Here is a 22,833-nt window from a genome sequence, read left to right as displayed (position 1 = left end):
CTTTTCACTGGAACAAATTCACTGACCTTCCTGCTTCTGTGGGGAAATCAGAGATACTGGAAATCAGAGATACCGTTAGCTGCTAGATAAATCTAGATTCTTCTTAAGTGAATGACCACAGCTGGATGGCTGCTTCAAGCAATATTATGAAAGTAGGTTAAGACAAGAAATATAGGGCCTCATTAGAATTTCAAGGGCGGTTGAGACAGGCAAAATATAATGAATTGTGTTGGAGTTTGGCCAGGTCAATGGTGCTAAAACTTGCTCAAATGAATAGATAAATTTTGAAGCCCTAGCCTCTGTTTAACCTCCCACCCCAAAAATGATTCTCTGACAAAACTTTTGATGATATTCCAGAATATTGTCTCATAGGTGACTCTAAAGGAATTTTGCCTTCAGTTTAATCACCTTGGGCTCTGCAGAACCGAGGTGTTAAGCAGAAAATTTAGACCATTTTTTATCTTTATGTGCCTCTTTTTTTCTACGTATTAAATCACTGCAGCAATTAAAACATTTAAATCACAAAGTGAGATGGTCAGGTATTGAAGGATATGAAAGAAACAAACTTTCTCACGAAAAAGTGCACAAAGATGAAATCTTAATTCAGTTGTTGAATTTGGGGGCAACAGTTATAAAAATTTTGTTACAGAAATTATCTAGGTAACATCTTTGTGCTAAAATAAAATTATGTTATCATTAGTGGAAGAGATGTAATAATTTCACTGTTTGCCAGCGCTTACCCAGTACAAGGAACAAACTTTAGATACAAATCCTCCATCTTATGAAACTTATTATAACCTTTCATCCAGACTTCACTTATAGTATCCTTAACTTAAAACAGTCTATGATATGGAAAGCAAAAAGTCCATTCCACCATTCTTTAAATTTACTTACTGAATGAGCTAGAAAAATGATTTTTTGTTGTTGTTGTTGTTGTTGTTGCAGGGGCTGGGCTTGGTGGCTCACGCCTGTAATCCCAGAACTTTGAGAGGCCAAGGTGGGAGGATCACGAGGTCAGGAGATTGAGACTATCCTGGCTAACCACGGTGAAACCCCATCTCTACTGAAAATTCAAAAAGTTAGCTGGGCATGGTGGCGGGAGCCTATAGTCCCAGCTACTTGGGAGGCTGAGGCAGGAGAATGGCGTGAACCCAGGAGGCAAAGCTTGCAGCAAGCTGAGATCGCACCACTGCATTCCAGCCTGGGTGACAGAGCGAGACTCCATCTCAAAAAAAAAAAAAAAAAAGAAAAAGAAAAAGAAAAATGGTTTTTAAATATTTCCTAAGTATCATCTTCACTGACCTTTAGAAAATACTATTTTATTATTTATGTTTATAATTGCCTTGATGTTACCATTAGAACATTGATCTTCAGAGTTTGATTTTACATACATTTTTGGTTGGAAAGACCCAAGGAAGTCATCCAGTCCAATCAACAACTCAAGAATTCCATCTTTCGTATCCACAAACAATTCTAATCACATAGAATCTTTTTTCTTTGCAAGGATGCTTGTCTCATTTATAGACAGTTTTAATTATCTGAAAATGTTTTGACAATTGAACTGAATTTTGCCTCTGTTACTACTTACACTAGCACTAGTCATTTCCTTCCAAAGAAAGTAGCATGCATTTAACCATGATCTTGCTCTGGGTACCAGATACATGAGCATGTTCTCTTTATAACACATATATTGAGCTATAAATATATTATGTGTACACTTTTCTCTGTGAGTGATACTTCAATAAAATGTTAACAAGAAATAATAACCAGATCTTGATTACAGTTTTATCAGTAGAGAGTAAACTCTTATTTTGAAAGGGGTAATTTTGAAGAAAACTCTTTGGAAAAAGCAATAAACATACAGCTTCAGCAGTAGATTATCTGTGACACTTATGAAATGTTCCATTCAGACCCTCTTCCTTATTGGGGTCAGACTACCATGAGAGGAGTGAAAAACAAGTCTGAAATTTATATAGCTGCATCCTAGAGGCATCAAAAGTAGGTTTAGTTCCCTTTTGTTGGAAAGTGTTGATAGAGTTTTGGATCTGAGAATCCTTTATATAATGAATTCATTAAGAACCATTATAATTGAGAGAAAGAGTGGGTAAGAGCAAACAAGAAAGAGAAAAGAGAGGAAAAAATGGAGAAAGATGGGAGTAAACCAGATTAATCTGCAGCCTTAAGATATCAATATAGCCACCTGGGAAAATGTACTAGTAAACCCATCTTGATCTAAACTGTAAATTCAGTCTGAAGAAAAGTTAGATTGTGGAGAGCAGGACATTTTGTTTGATTGAATTTGAAAAATCTTACACAATTGGCTGGCATCTATATCATTGTTTGATGCTTGAAGAACTGATGGTTTCACATGTGCCAAAAAGGGCTTGCCCATACATAGCCTTATTCTATCCACAATTCCTCTTTTTTAAAACACTATGGGAGATGTCATGAAGTAAAAATAGAAAAAAACAACCAGAAAACTTACATGTCAACAAAACCATGTGGCTCTGTCTTAAGACACTAATTCACCAAGGGCAGCTCTACAGAAACGTCTAACTGACAAAATTACTTTTGTCATAAGCCAATTAACTAAGAACATACACTTGACTCAAAGATAGTGCCGGAAGGATACAGCAGGCTACAGCTAGGCCAATTTTGCCTTAAGCTAGAAAGTGCTTTATTGCACAAATGATTCTAATCACAATTCCAATAATAACTCCTATAGGTTTGTCATGATCCATTTAAAAAAAAGAGATCATAAAAAAGGGTTTCATTTTGAACAAAAGCCTTTCTCATAAAAATGTAAGTTCATTTAATATATTTGAATTTTTGAAAAAATAAATCTTTAGATTCTTGATAGGAAGAAAATGGAACTGAGAAACTTAAAGATAAGGTGTTAGATGCTCTTGAAAATGGAAGATCAATCTGAAATAAGAAGAACACATTTTTCAAATTATGATATGTCAAGTGGCATGGAAAACTTAATTTATCAAAATGTGGCATACACTATAATTAGAGCAAGAATTCTGAGGCTCATCTAGTTATATCTGGATTAGGAGAATGAAAGAATCTTCATAAGGCTTATTAAAGTTTTTAGCTGCTAAGGGCAAAAGTTTACCTGACATGTGGGTTAATGATCAATGCTTACAATTGAGAGTCCTGAGATTTCTCTCAAGCTTCAATTGAGTGATTTCAGCATTTTTATATTCATGAAATATTGGTTGGGCCTCCTGTTATGGGCTAGGCACTGTGCTAGGTCATGGAGCTACAGTAGTCAAGATGTTCAATGTCTTTTTCATAGTGGACAATTCTAGTAAGGACTGAGAGAGGGGAGCTTAAAAAATTAACGAAAGTGTGTGTCTGTGTGTGTGCATAAGATCACACAATGATAAGTATGAAGAAATTAATAAGGGTAAGGAAATAGAGCATGTGATTGTATGTGTTGGGGTGCAGAGAGAGGTGGCATTTTTGTGGGAGGTTTAGATAGACCTCTCTGGAAAAGTGGTCTTTGACTAAAGATTTAAAAGAAGGAATCACCATGCAAAAATCTGTAGTCTTCTAGGTAAAGGGAAAAATAAATGTAAAGCCCCCAAGGCAGAAATGAGTTTGGCCTAACCAAGTAACTTTAAGATCCCGACCTAGCAAAAGTGAAGAGAGTGAGGACTCAGCAGATGATTTTGGAGAGGATAACTGAGGACAGATCATACAAGGGCTTGTAAGAATATGTTAAGGAGTACAAGTTTTATTGAGAACATGATGTGAACCACTGGACTGTTTGAATGGAAGACTCACATGATATTATGCATATTATGTTACTACCAAAGCTGTGTGGAGAACTGATTTAGGAAGTCAAGAATGGAAGCACACCAAAACATTAGGCTATTGCAGTAGTTGAGGTGAGACATGACAGTGGCTTGGTCTAGAGTAGAAATGGTAGAGGTGGGAAGTATTATCATGCTTGAAACACAGCTTAAAGGAGAAGCCAACAAAATGTGTGGAGGAATCAGATGTGGGATATTAAAGAAAGAGAGAAATCAAATATGGCTTTAAATTTATGGTCTGACCAACTGGGTGAATATGTTGTTACCACTTACTGAGATGGGGAAGAAGTGTTTTTGTCATTATTGTCGTTTTGTGAATTTTTGCTTTGTTTTGTGATTATTTTGTTTGTTTGCTTTAGCTCAATTTTTTGTTTTGGATTTCATGAAGATAAAAAATAAAAAGTTTTGCCTGGGGTAATGTTTGAAAATCATTTTAGCTATCTAAATACAAAAGTTAAGGGAAGTTCGAGAGAGGGGCTAGGGCTGGAGACAAAAATTTAAATGTTGTAAACACTATCTAAAATTTAAAGTCAAGAGATTACATGAGATTTCCCAAGGCGTGAAAACATTGTTTAAGGACTGAATCCTAGGGGACTCCAGCATTTAGAGTCTGGAAAATAGAGGATATTCTAGCAATAGACTGATAGTGAAAAAGAAGGGGGCAGATGTTAAATAAAGAAATTATATCCAGCAGATCAGAGAGAACAACTATAAATGAGAGGCCAGTTAAGAGGAGGACTTAAAATTAAGCTTTGGATTAGCAAATGGAAATTGTTGACAGGGAAGCTATCACTGACATAGAAAAAATTGCCTTATTGGGGAGGTTACTGGGAAGTGAAAAAGTAGAGAGTAAGTATAGATATCTCTTTAGAGAAGGTTGGAGTAGAGAAGAGAATATCTGACGAGGTGTACGCATTCTAAGGAGCATTTTTTTTTCAGATGGTAGATAGGCAAGCTGATTAGAATGATTTAGAGTACAGTGGAAAATCAATGATGCAAGATTTGTAAAGAATAATTGTTAAAGATCCTGAATCATAGAGAATGAACAAGGTGCCATGCATACATAAACTTTGGGTGGGAATGTTGTAATGGAAAAGTAGTCCAAACATAGGCAGGAATTGGGAGGTGGCAAGTAAATGAGTGACAGATAAATAGGTAGGTGTTGGGAGAGTCAATCTACCATGGGCACTGAGAATCACTGCAATTCTTGTTGGTTGTACCAAGAATGCAAGATCCTTATCATTCTACCCAGGCTATCTCTCAGGGTTGCTTTTTGCAGCAAGCAACTTTGAAATATGAGGTTCGAAGTCGGGACAAAAAGCAGATTGCCTTACTGCCTGCTATGAAAACAGATAATTTATCAGGTTATTGTTCCTCAGCTGTGATGCAAATCCACTGCAGGTACATCATCCATCTATCAAATCACCCCTGTAAGACTTGAATGCAAGAGAAACCTACATAAACATGATGCTCATGCAGCCTGCTGTGCTGTGAGTAATATAGTTCTTTGTCTCTGACCCAAGAGTTTTGTATCTTCTGCCAGCATCCATAAAACAGTAACAGGCTAACTCATTCATTTATAAATGGGGTAAAATTTAATTTCAGACCCAACAGTTATGGCAACAAAGATGAGATCCTGAAAGAGACATGTCTTTCTGGAAGAAAAATGTTAAGAGCCTTTTGGGATGGGTTCAGATGTAGGAGATGGATTCCCTGGACTCCCACTGAAGTGGTAGGTGAAAGATGGAAGTAAGGGACCCCTGAGGTCCTGCCCATCAATCAGATTGGGATTAAAACAAGCAGTCTTATATGGTGCCTTGGTTGTTTCTAGATCTCCTCTAGGTGGGAGGAGGAAAAAACATGGTTATGACAATAGAGCAGCAAGCTCTGTGGCTCCAGCCAGAAGGCAATGTGACTGCTGAGTCAAGGAGTATCGAAAGATGAAATAAATGGAGCCAACAATGACATCATTTCTATTCAATACAGAATTTTAGTTAGAACAAAAACATGATGAGTTTGTTTGATTGAGCCACAAGCAAGAGAAATTGAATTGAAATTGAACATAAAACTTTGTTTACTGATTAGAGCTGCTCTCTCCCTCTTTGACCCCTGATTCCTCCCTCTCCCTATTCCACAACATTAACTTCTTTAAGAAGAAATAACCTTGTTATCTGAGACCTCAAGTTACTAGCTTACTCAGATGTGGCACTGTTCTTGCTTGGTGACTACCCTTTGATGGGGCAGAGCACAATGGCTTGCATGGGGGCAAGAAAAAAGAAGTCTTCTGGGCCCTGACACTAATCAGATAATCAGGATACACCTGGGTAGGAAGCAGCTCTGGCACTTGGACAGCAGCCCCAGAGGAAGGACCAAGACTTTTCCCACTTCTACTCCCATAGGTTAATCTCCCCATCATCCTGCATTCCTTTCATTCCCAACTGGGGGATAGTATGGTTTTTTGGTGGCTGTTGCTATAACCCCTAATAAGAACAACTAGAATCAAATGGATTACCCAACATCTATCTAGATGGCTTCCATCAATACCTGGATCCATCCTCTTACCAGAAAACATATTCACTACCACAGACTACAGCAAAGGACTATATGTTTCTAACCTAGAAACTGCATACCAGAGGAGACTCCTGCCAAAATTGGCCTGATTGTTTTGCAGTAAAGGAGGCCACATTACAAGGAGCATTTTCCCTGCTCACTTCTAGAAAATTGGCTGTGTCAGATCTCTGACCCTCTCTTGGGACTACCATTGGTGCCTTGCTAATATTGACACATTTTTAGATTATTTTGCTACTATTTCAGTTTGATAATCTGATTCTTATTTTCAGCTTTCAAGACCACCTACAATCTGACAATGGTGTGTTTTTCTCATAAAGGCCACCTAGCAATGGATCAGTAGTAAAAATATTCAATGGACATTCCACACTCTCATCATTCTCTGATAAGGCTGCTGGCATCATTGAGATATGGAATAGACTTTTTGAAAATCAATCCTAAAGATTTCTGACTCTCCCTCCTTTCTGTATCTACCTTCTTTGCCTCTTTCTGGCTCACAGATTTTATTAAAACAGTTTATTAAGGCTGTTTGAGCATTAAATATGGTCATGGGCAGGAAAGGTTTGTCTCCTATTGGCCAACTCCTGGGTAATGATCAAGATGGAAGGGTAGAAAAATTATATAAACTTATTTTGAAAATGCATGATTCTCCCTTGATCATTTATTAACCCGAAGTGTATTTTCTTCCCCTAGTGACAACCTCATGCCAGCTTGATTTGTACACACTTTGAAGGGCAGCCACATCTAAAGGCAAGACTGAGAGATTCAAACTTAACTTGATGCAGCTACCTGGATTCTTTTATTGAATTAACATGGTCCTAGATCATAAAGACAATGACCACTGGTTGAATATACTACTTACCAAGTAGTATATTTACTTATAGTGACCTAACTGGACTAAGTGGGAAATATAATGAATCTCAGTAAATATTTTTTAAAGTGACCTATTCCTATTCATGTCTGACCTCTCTGGACAAAAGGTATTGGTATGAGCAGATGATTGGAGAAGAGGTAAAGTTATAGCTACTGGGTTGGGACACCCTAGTTTCATGGCCATGGAGGGAGAATAAAAATTCCAGCAAGTGAGCATAGATCACTTTAAACCCCAGGCAGTTCAGGGCAGAGGGACACTTAGGCTTCTTGTTCCTTAGATTCAGCACTGTAGTCTGGCAAAACAATTGTATGGTCTAGCTGAATCTAGGAGCAGCTGCAGCTGACAATTTAAACTCACTACAGGATTTGTCATCCTTGTCCAGGTGTTATAAAAACACTAAAATTCTTGCTCACTTGGCTGATCCTAAACTACTTCACCATACCTGACCATTCCATTCCATTCCACTAATGGAAGCTCCTGAACTGCCTCCTCCTCAGCCTTGTATGTGTACAAACAGGCCCCACAACTGTGTTTTTGTTGTTGCTGTTGTTGTTGTTTAGAGATGGGGTCTCACTATATTGCCCAGCCTGGTCTCGAACCTCCTGCCTTGGCCTCCCAAAGCACCGAAATTTCAGGTGTGAAGCACTGTGCCCAACCTCAATCTTAATAACATATATTCATACACTTTTCCTAATACTCAGGCAGCTTAAGTGTTACCATAAATGGCAATGGGAGCTGCAAGTGATGCTTCTATTGTACTGATTTAACCAAACCAATGTAACAACTGTAAAAATGAATTTTAATCAGAAATTCTGAACTAGAGTCTGTCCCTTTGTGTTATATGTTTGTATTTGGGAGAATGTCTCTCCTTTGGGGGTTAGGGTTGCTCATTTATTGCCCCTGTCATTATTGGTAATGACATCAAAGATCAGTATGTCAATCTAAGCTCCTTAACGTGCATCACAGTGGATAACTGATGGGCTTTAGACTACTTTCTGGCTATCTAAAGCAAGATGTACTGGTGCCCCTGGGATGTATGTACAATTGGCTGAGTCCAGGGCCCTGGGGGTAGAGTTGAAATGTATACTACAGGTTGACTTCATCTTATTGCTTACAGTCCTCTTGATAGTCTCCTTAATTAAATGCTGCATGAGGCAAATTGAACAGATTTAACCCCAGTCTCTGTCAGTCAGATTAAGCAGGGTGGCTAATGGGGTGCCATATTCATATGATAATTCAAGTTCAGCCAAGAACACATGGGGTCATGGGAGGGATTGCTAGAAGAAGCAACTCATCATGGGCCTTGTTTGTCCTGGCAGTTTTTTACGAGGAATCCTAAGAATGCAAGGCCCTGACTGATCTTTACCTGCCCATTTCTTGGGGTTGGTTTTGCAGCAAGCATCTCTGAGGAATGAAGTAATGTCTCCCTCTGGGACAAGGAGCAGGTTTCTTGCTGTTTACTGTAAAAGTGACGAGTTCCCCAACTCAGTGTTCATCAGTTGTGACAAAAATCTGCCTGTGCAGTACTCATCTGGGTACACGTAGTACCAACCCTATGGGAATTGGGTGCAAGATTAATTCATGTAAACCGAAGGCTCATGCTGCTGGTTGTGCATTTTTTCCTGACACAAAGTTTTATGTCTTTTGCCGGCATTCACAAAACAGTAACAGGATAATGTATGAGCTTGTAAAAAGGATAAAAATCAAACCTCAGAACTGACAATACTTTTGGTGGAGGGAAGATACTACATTCCTGATGAAATTAGACTTGATGATCAACTTAGGGTAACAATGAGGGAGGAGGTGTTGGAAGTTTGAAGAAATAGAAGACATAAAAAGGGTCATCTTAGGAGGTAGAGCTCTAGAAAGATTGTTGTCTAGTGCTAAAGGCCCCATGAGATTTGGTGCCATAAATTTAAAGTGACACTCATCGGTTCAGTGTGTGGCTTGTGAGTTTTTCTCCAACCACATCAAATTGGTGGTAGGTGTGGAGAAGGTGTAGGATTGATTTAACCATAATTGTACCTTTGTCAGGCAAGTACAATGAAGAGAACAAGAATCAGGTGAGCTGAAGGTGTATGCAAGGGAATAATTATAGTGCTGGACCTTGGAACCTTCGCTGAGACAGAAGGTAAGTAAGGCAATGACTGGAAAAAAAGTGGGTAAGACACCAGACTAGGCTCAATGGAAAAAGTTCTAAAGTATATGAACTGGAATAACTGGAGGTTCTGGTCATAAAATAGAATGATTTAAAATGAAGATTTTAGGAAGGTTATTGGCAATAAGGCATAAGTTATGACCAAAGAAGTGGGCAGAAGTGTGTGGCATGGCAGTCACAGTCATTGGAAATAAGGATTTCAAATAACAGAGATAATGGTTTATATCGTTTGTCTGCACAGATGCTGAAATCCTCAAAATGATGACAGGAGTAAGATATTAAGGTAATCAGTGACTGAGGAGAAGGTACCATGAGGTAGGAAGAATGTTGCAACCAAAAGAGGTAGTGAGCAGTGTAGTTCAAAGACATGTACTTCAACATGAAGTGGGTTTTTGATGTAGGCATTTAATGCTATAAACTTTCCTCTTAGCATTGCTTTTGCTGTATCCCAGAGGTTTTGATAGGTTATGTCACTATTATCATTCAGTTCAAGGAACTTTTTAATTTCCTTCTTGATTTCATTGTTGATCCAATGATCATTCAGGAGCAGGTTATTTAATTTCCATGATTTTGAGGGTTCCTTTTGGAGTTGATTTTGTTTTATTGCACTGTGGTCTGAGAGTGTACTTGATATAATTTCTACTTTTTAAAATTTCTTGAGGCTTGTTTTGTGGCCTCTCATATGGTCTATCTTGGAGAATGTTCCATGTGCTGATGAATAGAATGTATATTCTTCAGTTGTTGGGTAAAATGTTCTATAAATATCTGTTAAGTCCATTTATTTTAGGGTATAGTTTAAGTCCATTGTTTCTTTGTTGATTTTCCGTCAACAAAAGTATAAACATCTTGTGTTTTTTTTATTGTGTTATTGTTTTATAGGTCCTGTGAGATTTACGCTTTTTTTTTTTTTTTTTTTTTTTGAGACGGTGTCTCGCTCTTTCGCCCAGGCTGGAGTGCAGTGGCCGGATCTCAGCTCACTGCAAGCTTCGCCTCCCGGGTTTACGCCATTCTCCTGCCTCAACCTCTCAAGTAATTGGGACTACAGGTGCCCGCCACATCGCCCGGCTAGTTTTTTTGTATTTTAGTAGAGACGGGGTTTCACCGTGTTAGCCAGGATGGTCTCGATCTCCTGACCTCGTGATCCACCCATCTCGGCCTCCCAAAGCGCTGGGATTACAGGCTTGAGCCACCGCGCCCGGCCAAGATTTATGCTTTAAGAATGCTCTATTTTGGTGTATTTTGAAGTTCTGTTTCAAGATTTAGAGCTGCGTTTTAGCAGTTCTTGTAGTGCTGGCTTGCAAGTGGAGAAATCTCTCAGCATTCGTTTGTCTGAAAGAGATTGTGTCTTTCCTTCACTTATGAGGCTTAGTTTCACTTGATACAAAATTCTGAAGGAGGAAGAAAGACTAATTTCCTAGATGAAGCAATGACATGAGGACATTTAGTTTACCTTTGGGACTAGTCAAACATGAGATTTGGAAGAAGAATAAAAGACAACCACCATTCAAGAAGATTGCAGAAGAAATGGTACCTTGAGAATATAGCATGGTTTGAGCTTAAGCAAGCAGGTGAAGGAAACATTTAGAAAAAAGTTGAGGACATTGGTAATTGGGCTTATTAAACCTTCAGCATACAGAGAGAAGTTCAGAATGGGGTGGAAAATTGCATGAAATTAGCATATGTACAGAGAATTCTTGGATAAAAACCAGAAATGATGAACTGGGATGCTGGGACTTCTGTGGGTGACTGAGGTAAGCACACTTATAAGTCATAGTGGTATTGTTCCTGATGTACTTAAGGAAAAGTTATAATCAATTCTGATTATACCTTCTTCGGAAATTAATTGTTGCTTAAGTAATGACTAAGGGGTAGTTTTTTGCTAATAGCAGATATAATAAAACCTCTTTTGAGAAAGTGATACGTAATTCTTCAGGAAGAGGATTGGTTGGTCTCAGGAAGAGGTTTTGGATACTTTTTCTTGCCCTGGGAACTGGGTTGCTCGGGGCTAAAATGAAGCTCTAGGTGAATGTGCATGTCATGGCAGTTGCGGAGCGCATGCAAGAGGAAACAGAGGTTTCTGAGGGTCTTCTGTGTTAATGTCAGAAGACAGACTCTCTCAACAAACTACAGCAGTAGACATTGGGAAAAGAGGTATAATTAATCGTTTTTTAGGTCAGGTGTAGGTCAATAATATTGTTCTTCTTAATGATTACCAGGCTTAATAAACAAACTTTTAGGGACCTTGGGTAGTTAGAAAAAAACATGGGATGTCAAGATGGGCATCCTCACGAGTAGCAAACACACACTTGATCGCATCATATGAGAGCTCACAGGATGGTCTACTGTGAGGGCAACTCCCAGTAACCTCAACCTTCCCTCTGATCATTTTCTTCAGCTTCTTACTCTAACAAACACTAGGCTATTCTCAGGAAACATTACTCTCCTGAAAGCTCTTTTAAATGGGTGTGGCCCACATCTCTCTCATCAAAATACAACCCTGGTATGAAAATCTACCTTTCAGGTCTTCTAAGTTGACAGGACAGCACCTTAAGACTTTAATGATGAATTTCCTGGTTTTGTTCTTTAGTTTCAGAACATTTTTCTAATACGTGTTGGCCAGCATACTTAAGTTGAAGAGTTGGCACCCGTCTGCTGATTATTCATTTGAGAGTTTTTCCCTTACTTGTGTGATTACAAGTCAACAGAAGAATGCTAACCTGAGAAAGCAGCCAAGGCCCTTGATGCCACAGTTATCTATCTTTGTCATAGGGTCTCACAAACATATCTGCCTGTGTTTTGGTCTGTATGTGGTCTTCCAAATATCAGCCTTTAGATTTTCCTCCTAGCTGGAATATCTTTGTACATATTAGGCAGTAAGCAATGAAGAAAAATAATTTTTTAAATTAATGTGTATATAATGTAGTATACCTGTACTAGTTATTGCAGCTAACATAGTAAAATCAAAAGGAGTACAAGCATAAATAGTTATACACACGATGAATAGTTTTGTTTCTAGAAATCAACATGCATGGTAAAGGCAAAGGTAAATGAATCAGATGAATCTGTCGAAAAGATGTTTTAGGAAGTAAATGAGGATATAAGAGAAGTTTGATCTTTTAGAGTTACAGTTTTATATGCATATCAAATATCTGTTTGAGAGTCCTAGGATGTATACTCTCAAACTTGAAATTGTAAGTAAGAAAAAAAAAAAAGTGCATCTCGAGGAACAATGATCCTGAAATGTGAAGTCAGCAAATGAAAAAATTCTATTGAAAATTTCTCTTCCAGCAGGAGATATTGACTGTCCCGTTGCCTAATTCCTTCATGACTACATGAAACTTTGAATGATGTATGTTTGGCCCTCTATGGCTATTTTAGTTGAATTTAGGTAAAGTGACAGGATTTGATTTTGAAGGAAAAGTGAAAGCTTCATTTTTAGCAACATTGTGCTTGAAGCGGATGAACTTGAGAACGAAAGCCCTGTGGGCAGCCACTTTGCCAGGTGGCTCTCATCGGGGTGTTTATTGTTAAGAAACTCGCTATTTTTGCCCGAGGTTTGAAGCCAGGACTTCATAGGATCCCCTGCTGCACTCAGTTCTTTCCATACAGAGAGCAGATGGGTGAAGTAGAATAAAATCCCAGCCTCAGAGGCAACAATGTAGCGTTCCAGAGACCAGGGAGGATGTTCCTCTGAGTTGGAGTACATGCTAATTGGAGTTGGTGAAGGAAAGTTATAAATGAAAATTGGACTTGGATGAGATGGTTTGGAAACTTGTTAAGGGTATTATCATGAGTATAGTTTGATAAACAGAAATGAAATGTTCACATGAAAGACATATCAATTGTTTCCAATTCCACTTGGCTGGTTAGAACAGGGTGGTTCAAGGGTAAGCACATAGGTCATGAGATCCTTGTAAAAGTTTCAGTAGTAATGTTGATTTGTATTTTTAAAATGTGAATTTATCAAGCTGTTTGGGTTCTTATAATTTCCACTAACTTCTATCTGGCATAAACAGCATAAAAGTTCCTCTTTATTGATTTATCCGATGGTGCCTTTTTATGGCTCCACTGTGCCAGTTATCATATTGTCTTACACTTTGTGCATCATTTTCCTCCTGTTCTTTCATTTTCCCTTGGAAAGAGACCATGTACTCTCATCATTTTATCCCCAGAACTGAGCCCAGTGCCCCGGACTGGAAAGCTCAAACATAATACAAAGAAGCGGCCAACATTCCTTCCAGTAGTGGTCAAGGGTGGTCATACAAAATAAAGATAATTTACTGACTTTGGAATGGACTGAGTAGTGTTATTCAACTACAGGCCTTCTCCAATTATAAATTTATTTTGCTTACTATTTAAATTATGTGGATGTGCAGGTTTAAATAAATGCACAGACATTTAAATCAAGTGGTAATGGTCCATTCTCATTTTAATTTGAGTGTTGCAACTATGGTCACAAATAGTTATGACAAGATATGAGCATATTTTGCCAAATTTTTTTTGAAACGATTTTGGAGAATTAGAGTATAGTAACCACTATTGCCTCTAGAGGCATGGTTCAATTCTAGTCATTAAAATATTGAAATGGATCTTTAGACTTTTCTCAATTATCTCATCAAATGAGACTTTTGGTTTCTCTGGGCCATGGTAACTTGCTTTCCTTGCTGGAAATTCTAGAAGAAACCTTGAATAAAAGCTGATCCTCCTTCAGGAGGCCTTGATTCCTCTCACTAGGATTCTCTGCCTCCTTGAGTTCCTGTTCTCATTTCTCATCTTCCATGGTCTCAAGTTCTCTCTATTTCTATATCCCTGAGTATAATTCTGAGACTCTCAGTTAATTTTCTACTCTAGTATATATCATTTTTACATTATAAAAAGTTAGAAAAATTACATTACATACGTAAATATTTTCAATATAGAAGTAATTACACAAGTAGTGAAGAGTAATAAATATATTCTTAATTATAATACAAAAAAAGAATAGTTTATACCTGTATTTAACACTTGGAATGGTTCTTTCGAATGGAGCTGTCAGTAAATGTACTATGCACAAATACATTTTTCATCATAATGGAAATTTTATTTTAATCTAACAACCAATAGAGCTGTAAATACACATAGCATGCAAAAAAGTAAACTGTATATTTTCTATCTGAAAAATATAAAACGGATGTATAACAAATAAAAATAAAATAAAGTTGAATATCCAACTATTCAGGGTGAAAGAAAGGTAAGGGAAATAGTAGGTTTTTTATTAATGATTAATTATAGTCATCTCATTGATAAAAAAAATGATATTTTGAACTTCTTGGTACTATCAGGAAGATAAAGAGAAAGTTAACACTTGCTTTTCTACCTGAAGCCATTAAAAAAAAAATCACACAATTTTCCTTATCCTACTATAACACAAGTGTTTTTAACAAATGTTACATAGGGACTTTTAGACTGGACAAGACAGCATAGACTTGTCTCTCCCTGTTTCTCCCCACTAAGCATGACTAAAAACTACATATAACAACCAAATAGAACTCTGAAAGGTAGAAGAGGAAGGTGAACTGGTTAGAGATCCCAGGTGTAACAGCAGAGCATCAGGGCTTTTTATAACCTCCAGCATAATACAAGAAGGTGCTTCAGTCCTGGTGTTTGCTGTCCCCAAGTCAGTAACAGAAACAAGAGAAGGCGGCCCAGGTTGGCTCTTTCTTTCCCCAGATTGAATGAGAGTCCCACCTACAATACAGGGTGAGCCTGGAAGAATGGGCAAAGAGAATTAAACAAAGCCTTTCTGGAGGAGGAGGAGGAGGAGGAGGAGAGGGAGAAGAGGAGGAGGAGGAGGAGGAAGAGGAGGAGGAAGAGGAAGAGGAGGAAGAAGAAGAAAAGAAAAAAGCAGCCAGAGAAAGAGCTCACCTCCTCTGTTGCTGAGGCTCCCCTCTGCTCCCCAGAGACATCATATGGCAAGGGGGCCATGGCAAAAAGAATTATGCTACCACAATGGCCTGTTATGTGAAATCTTTTCTTTCCTTAACAGTTCTGAGACTCTCCACTTCCATCAAGAGATACCCTGTGCCTGGGGGATCAACAATGGGGATTATACCACAACAAGTATTCAGCCTAGGAAATGCTCTCTACTCCCAGAGACAGGGAGAAGCTCACCACAACGCCCACCAAAGGGGCCTCTTCATCCCCATAAATCAAGACTCCCCTTCCTCAGAGGGATATGGAACATTCTCACCTAAGGAAACACCTTCTGACCACTCAGGGATCATCAGTAGAGACCTGGGAGGCCCAATGGCACAAGGCAAGCCAAGAAAGTCAAAACAACACAGCAAAGACTCAGGAAATAAACTGATCATTGGAACCACAGTCCATGTAAGTAGGTCAGGACTTGTTATTGAAACCTAAAAAGGCGACTGCCTGCTAAATTCAAAAATTCAAAGAAGACATGGAGTCTCCTAACCTAATATCTAAAATGTCCAGCATACAATTCAAAATCATCTGTCATCACAAGGATCAGTAAAACCATAACTTGAATGAGAAAATAAAATGAAATGTCAACCCTGAGATAAATCAGATACTGGAATTATCAAGAATTTTAAAACAACCATCATAAAAACGATTTAATAAGCAATCACAAATTCTCCTGAGATGAAGAAAAAATAGAAGTATCAGCAAAAAATATGTTGCTTAAAAGAACAAAATGGAAATTATAGACTTGAAAAAAACAATAGATGAAGTAACTCCCTGAATGGGCTCAATACTAGACGGGAGACAAAAAAGAATAGAATCAATAACTTGAGGACAGATCAAAAGAATTTGCTCAATCTGTGCAAACGGCAGAAAATAGATTAACAAAAATAAAAACAGAACCTCAGAAACCTCCAAAAGCACAGCAAAAGACCCAATATTTGTATGATCAGAGTCCCAGAAGTGGGAAAAAAAAAGGATCTGAAAGAATATGCAAAGAAAAATTGACTGACAAGCCCCCAAATTTGCCAAAAGGCATAAATCTACTGATTTTAAAAGGTGAGACTATCTCATATAGGATAAACCCAGATAAGTTGACACCAAGTCATATTATAAATTGCTGAAAATTAAAGACAAAGAAAAAAATACTGAAAGCAGTTAGATAGAAATAATCTATTACCTTTAGGGCAACACTACTTTTCTTTTTCTTTTTTGCAAGCATGTGATTGAGTTTATTGCAGAACGGTAATAGGAAATGAGACTGTACGAAGAAAAGAGATGGAGACAAAACTGGATGATGGTTTCATACTGGGTGTCCCATCCACAGACCTCAGCAGCCCTCCCACGGATCTGCCTGCCTCAGCAGCCCTGCTACGGATCTGCCTGATTCTTTCACATCAAGAAGTTGGTCTTGTGAGCCATTTCCATGTTGTAGATCCTCTGGTACCTTTCATAGCTTTCCCTCTGTCGCCGGCAGCATGGCTTCTTATAATACCGCCGATGCTTAAGGTCCTCAGTGAGCCCATCCGTAGTGAGGATTCTGTTTAGGGTCCTCTATGCGCCTTCCATGTTCCCTTCCTGTACCGTCACGGTCCTGGCCATGAATTTCAGATGTTTTGCCATGACCTTGGATTTAAGTATCCATCCTGCAGAACCAGAAAGACCCGCTCCCGGGTATGGAAAGGACGGGGTGGCAAGGAGGTGCCACAGGGTGCCAACAACAGCACACAGTTCCAAAAGGGCTTGGGTTGGGAGTTGGGAAAGGACTCATTGTTGGTCTTTGAAAAAGGGAGCAAAAGCCTGCAAATCTTCCTCCCTGCCAAGCTCACCTTCCTTTCTCCAAACCCTGCACCCAGCACCACTTTACAACGATAGCAAATTTCTCATTTGAAACCATGGGGTGCAGAAAAAAAAGTTGTGTAGTAGAGTTTTTCAAATTCCATAAGAAAAGAACTGTCAACCACGAATTCCACATTTAATAAAACTGCCTATCAAGAATGAATGTGCAATAAACACATTCTCAAAGGAAAACCAAAAGAAATTATCGCTAGCATACCTACCCTCATAGAATGGCTAAAGAAAGCTCTGTAAACCTAAATAAAGTGATTTAAAAAAACAGAAGGAATCTTGAGGCCCAAGACGGGAAGGACAAACAATGGAGAATAGACATATAAGTAAACAAAATGGAGTATCCTTCTTTTCATGAGTTTTCTAAATTATACGTAATGATTAAAAATAAAATTATAACACCATCTGACCCTCACAACAAGGATATTTTAAAGTGCAGAAGACAAAAAAAAAAAAGAAAACCTAAACGGAAGTAAAATTCCTATACTTCACTTAAAGTGGTAAAATACTGAAACCAATAGGCTGTGATCAGTCATACTCAGAGCAATCACTATGAAAATTACACAGAGCCATATATTTAAAAACACAATGCAGAAATCGAGATGAAATCCTAAAAATAGTCAACTAATTCATAGGAAGTAAAGAGAAAGAAAGGAATCAAACAGAAAACACATAATAAAATCATAGAGCTAAGCCTTACAATATTACTAATTACTTAAACATAAATGGTCTAAATACACCAATTAAAAGGCAGAGATTGGCAAGGTGAATTAAAAAAGCATGACCTAACAATTTGCTGTTTTGATATACTGTTTACAAGAAACTCATTTCAAATTTAATGACATAAGTGGGTTGAAAATACAAGGGTGGAAAAATATATACTGTGTAAATATACTTTTTCAAAAGGCAGGAATGCTTATGGCAGTATCAAATGAAGTAGATTTCAAAGCAAAGAAAGAATATGAAAAAAAGGTATCATTGCATAATGATAAAAGGATCAATACACCAGGAAGACATAATGACCCTAAATGTGTATACACCAAACAATAGAGCCTCAAACTACATGAAGAAAAATTGATAGAACTGAAAGAAGAAATAGACAAATCCGTAATTACAGGTGGGGACTTTAACACCTTTCCTCTAAACAAGTAATAGGACTGCTAGACAGTGCTATTCTGTATCAGTAAGGATATACAAAACGTGAACAACACCATCAGTCAATGGGATCTAATTGACATATATACAAATCGCCTCTAAACAATAGCAGAACACATGTTGTTCTTTAATTTTTATTCAGGCAACCTTGGAACATTTACCAAGATAGATCGTATCCTGTGCCAAAAAACAAACCCCAACAGATTTGAAATAATTTGAATTATTTGAAATGATACAGAATGTGTTCTCTAGTCATAATGGCATCAAACTGAAAATCAATAACAGAAAGATAAGAGAAAAATTTCTAAACAGAAATTAAACAATTCAATTCTTATTTCTAAATAATCCATGGGTCAAAAAGGATGTCAGAAAGGAAATTTAAAAATACACAGAACAGTATTAAGATGGAAGTATGGCATATCAGAATACGTGGGATGCAGCTACTAAAGCAGTATTGAGAGTTAAATTTATAATGCTTATATATTAGAAAAGAGAAAAGGCCTTAAATCAATAAAAGTTCCTACCTCAAGAAGCTAGAAAAATAAAAATAAATTTAAAAAAAAAACAGAAAATAAACCCAAAGCAAGCAGAAACAAGGATATAAAAAGGAACAAAAATCAATAAAATTGAAAACAGGGAAACAGAGAAAATCAATGAAACCAAAGTCTAGTTTTAAAAAATCAATAAAATTGATAAACCTGTAGAAAGATGGACAAAAAAGGAGAAGATGTAAATAGTCAAAATTAGGAATAAAACAGAGAAATCATTATAGATTCTGCAGCCATTAAAAGAGTAACAAGGCACTACTATGAGCAACATTACGTTCAGAAGTTCAATAGAAAAATCAGCAATATAGAAGATCCAATCAATATAATCACCCAATATGATCTAATTGACATATATGGAAATACTCCATCCAACAACAGAAAAATACACAATTTTTAGAAAAAAAAGGACCAATCCCTTGAAATCTACAAATCATCAAAAATAGGTATTCTCGATAGTCTTGTAACAATACTGAAATTAAATCTGCAATTCAAAAGATCAGGAAAACGGAATCTCCAGGATCAGTTGATTTCCCTGAAGATGTCTACCACATATTTAAAGAATAATTAACATCAATTTTACATACTCTCTTCCAGAAAACAGAAAATGAAGAAACATTTCCCAACTTATTTTATGAGTAATATCAATATTACCCTGATCATAAAACCAAAGACAATATAAAAAAAAAGAAAAGAGAGAGAAAGAAAACTATAGATCAATAATTTTCATGAACTTAGAAGCAAAAAAGTCTTACAAAATATTAGCAAACTGAAAAAAAATACACCAAGTGGGATTTACTTCAGATATGCAAGTCACATTCAGTATTTGAAAATGAACCAGTGCAATCTACCACATCAACAGGCTAAATGAGAAACTTACATGATAAATCAATTGCAGAAAAAGTGTCTGACCAAAGGCAATACCCATTTATGATTAAAAACTCTTAGCAAGTTAGGAGTAGAGAGGAACTACTTCAACTTGAAAAAGAGCATTTATAAAAATTCTATGGAGATCATAGTTAATGGTAAAAGACTGAATGCTTTTCCTCTAAAATGGTGAATGAAGCAAGATGTCTGCTTTCACAACTCATACTCAACATCGTAAAATAAATAGCATGTGTATTGTAAAGGAAGAAATAACACCATTCTTCTTTGCAGATGGCATAATTGTCCATGCAGACAATGTCCCGGAATCTACAAAAAGAATATTCCTAGATCTCATAGATGAGTTAAACAAAGTCTCACTATACACAATCAACAACCAAGAAACAATCATATTTTTATGTTCTAGCTGTCTAGCAATTGGCTTCTGTTGCTTGTTACCAGGAGTAACAGTCAGGACACGTTTGGCCACTGCATTTTGGTATTGGAGTCACCAAGGAAAATACAACACAGTCAAGTACTACATGGAACAATGTTTTACTCACATAGAGAAGAGACAGAGCAAGGTCAGCTATGTAGTTGGCGTCAGTCCCCATAAATAGAAGGGCCTCCTTGCAGCAGATGCGGGGCAGTTGGCAGCATGCAACCCTCTCATGCTGCAGCAGCAGAACCTTTTGCCCTCCCCGCAGAAGAAAGTTATAGCAGTGGGGCTGGCTAGGTGCCATATGATACATATGTTTAAGCAGAACAAGGGAGTACATATTGAGTCTGAAACAGGGAAAGATATTCCCACACAAGGTGATAACTCCAGCATGGGCTGCGAGGACGCTTTATCTCTTGGGAAGGAAGTGTTCTGGGCCCAAGGCCCATTCTTATGTGGCTGAGTAGGGGTTTGAAAGACCACATGCACAATACTGCTTTTCCCAACACTAACAGTAAATATGTAGAAAGTGAATTAAAAACAGAATACTATCTACTATCCCTCAAGTATATACTATATACTTAGGTATAACCTCACAAAAAATGCCCAGGGTCTGTATGTGGAAAATTACTTAACAGCTAAAAAAATAAAAACAACTAGGAAATAGGCAAAAAACATGGGGAGACATTTTCCTGAAAAAGACAAACACGGATGTCAAACAAGCATATATAAGATGTTCAACATCACTAGGCATTAGGTAAATGCAAATTAAAACCACAGTGAGATATCATTGCATACCTATCAAAATGACTACTAAAAAAAAATGATAACATTAAATGCTGGTGAGAATGCAAAGAAATTGGATCACTCGTACATTGCTGGTGGGAATGCAAAATGGTACAGACATACTGGAAAACAGTGTGGCAGTTTCTTAGAAAACTAAACATGAAACTATCATAGGAACCAGCAGTTTTACTCCTGGGCATTTACCTTAGAGAACTGAATACTTAAATTCACACAAAAGCCTGTACAACAATGTTTCTAGCAGCTTTATTCATAATAGCCGAAAACTGAAACAATCTAGATGCCCTTCAATGGCTGAATGTTAAAAAAAAAAAAAAAAAAAAAAACCTTTGCTATATACATACCATCGAATTTTACTTAGCAATGAAAAGGAACAAACTATTGATACACAACCTCAATAAATCTCCAAAGAATGATGCTGAGTGAAAAAAAAAAAAAAAAAAACTCCTATTCTAAAACTTTATACACTGCATGATTCCATTTATATAACATTCTTGGAATGACAAAATCATACAAGTGCAGAACAGATTAGTATTTGCCAGGGATAAGGGATGAGGAGGCAGGGAAGGAGAGAGGGGGAATCCTTGTGATGACAATTGTTCTGTATGTGGACTTTGTCAATGTCAATATCCAAGTCTGATACTGACCTATAGTTTTGCAACATGGTAGTATTGAGAAAATTAGGTAAAGTATACATGGGCCTCTCTGTATTTCTTAAAACTGCACATAAATATACTATTACCATTTAAAAAGCTATTTTAAAATGAAATGTAGAAAAACATATGTAGACATAAAAATATGTGACATAGTAGGCAGGAGGATAAACTTAGAATCAGAAGATCTAGGTTTGCATCCCCAGTGTACCAGCTCTAGCTATTGTGTCAAATTGGTTATCTGTTTGCAAACTTATTTTCTCTTTATTTTAGATACACAGAAAGACTAGATTTTCTAGTCTTTTCTGCAGTTAAATGTAGTTATATGATTAAATTTGACCAATAAAATGTTGGTAAAAGAGATATTCATTACTTGTAGTGGTTGGTCTATAAAACCTGCAGGTGTCATCCTCCATTTTCTTTCCTTCTCCAGTGGCTTGCTGCAGAGGAGCACAGCAAATTTAGAAGTAATATTTTGAAGCGAGGGAAAAGCATAGAGGAGCCTGTGACCCTGAATCGCCATTTGTAGGATAACTGATGATGGGAACCCAGTTTTGGAATTCACATGAGTGAAACATAAACCATTTCATTAAGCCACAGAGATTTGGGGCAGCCAGGGCATCTTAACTCATATAGTCATTCCTGGCAGCTCTTCAGAAATCAAGCCCAACACTTTTCTGGAACATTCTACTGCCTCTCCTGTTTAGATCTGCAGATTCAAGGGGTCACCCATTTCCTTTTATTTGATGAGGCAATATTAGCAATTTCCTTTGGCTTTGACAGAATCACCCCTTTATGACCCTAAAACCAATATTTAAAAAATAGTTTATAATGCCTTCACCTTATTCCAAGAAAAATATAAAGTAGCTGACGAAAATGCATACACTAGACCAAAATCAAATAATTTAGGAACAAATTTTTGAAAAGAGGCAGCAGTAAGAAACAGAAACAGGAAATTTAAATATCCCCAGAGGTGAGGTAAATACACAAATACATTTCAGAAAGACCTGTATGTTTGCAGATCTCATATTTATTTCTAGCAGCTTACATAATTGGGAAATACGATATATTACAAGATTTATTTTATGCATTTAATCAGTTTAGTCATATCAAGATTTATTTGGATGCATTTTCTAAACTAGG

General features: G+C 37.2%; 1 protein-coding gene and 1 pseudogene across 5 annotated transcripts in view; both read right to left on the bottom strand.

Moving 5' to 3' along the window:
- Positions 1 to 22,833, bottom strand: part of CRB1 (crumbs cell polarity complex component 1) — a 281,276-nt gene that overhangs the window by 101,386 nt on the left and 157,057 nt on the right. The window lies entirely within an intron of this gene.
- Positions 16,742 to 17,082, bottom strand: LOC117074500 (annotated as a pseudogene).

The sequence above is a fragment of the Trachypithecus francoisi genome, unplaced genomic scaffold (assembly GCF_009764315.1).
Source record: "Trachypithecus francoisi isolate TF-2019V2 unplaced genomic scaffold, Tfra_2.0 Lachesis_group5, whole genome shotgun sequence".
In the NCBI taxonomy this organism is placed as follows: domain Eukaryota; kingdom Metazoa; phylum Chordata; class Mammalia; order Primates; family Cercopithecidae; genus Trachypithecus; species Trachypithecus francoisi.
Note: the sequence above shows the minus strand (reverse complement) of the source record. Positions and strands in the feature narration are given on the sequence as shown.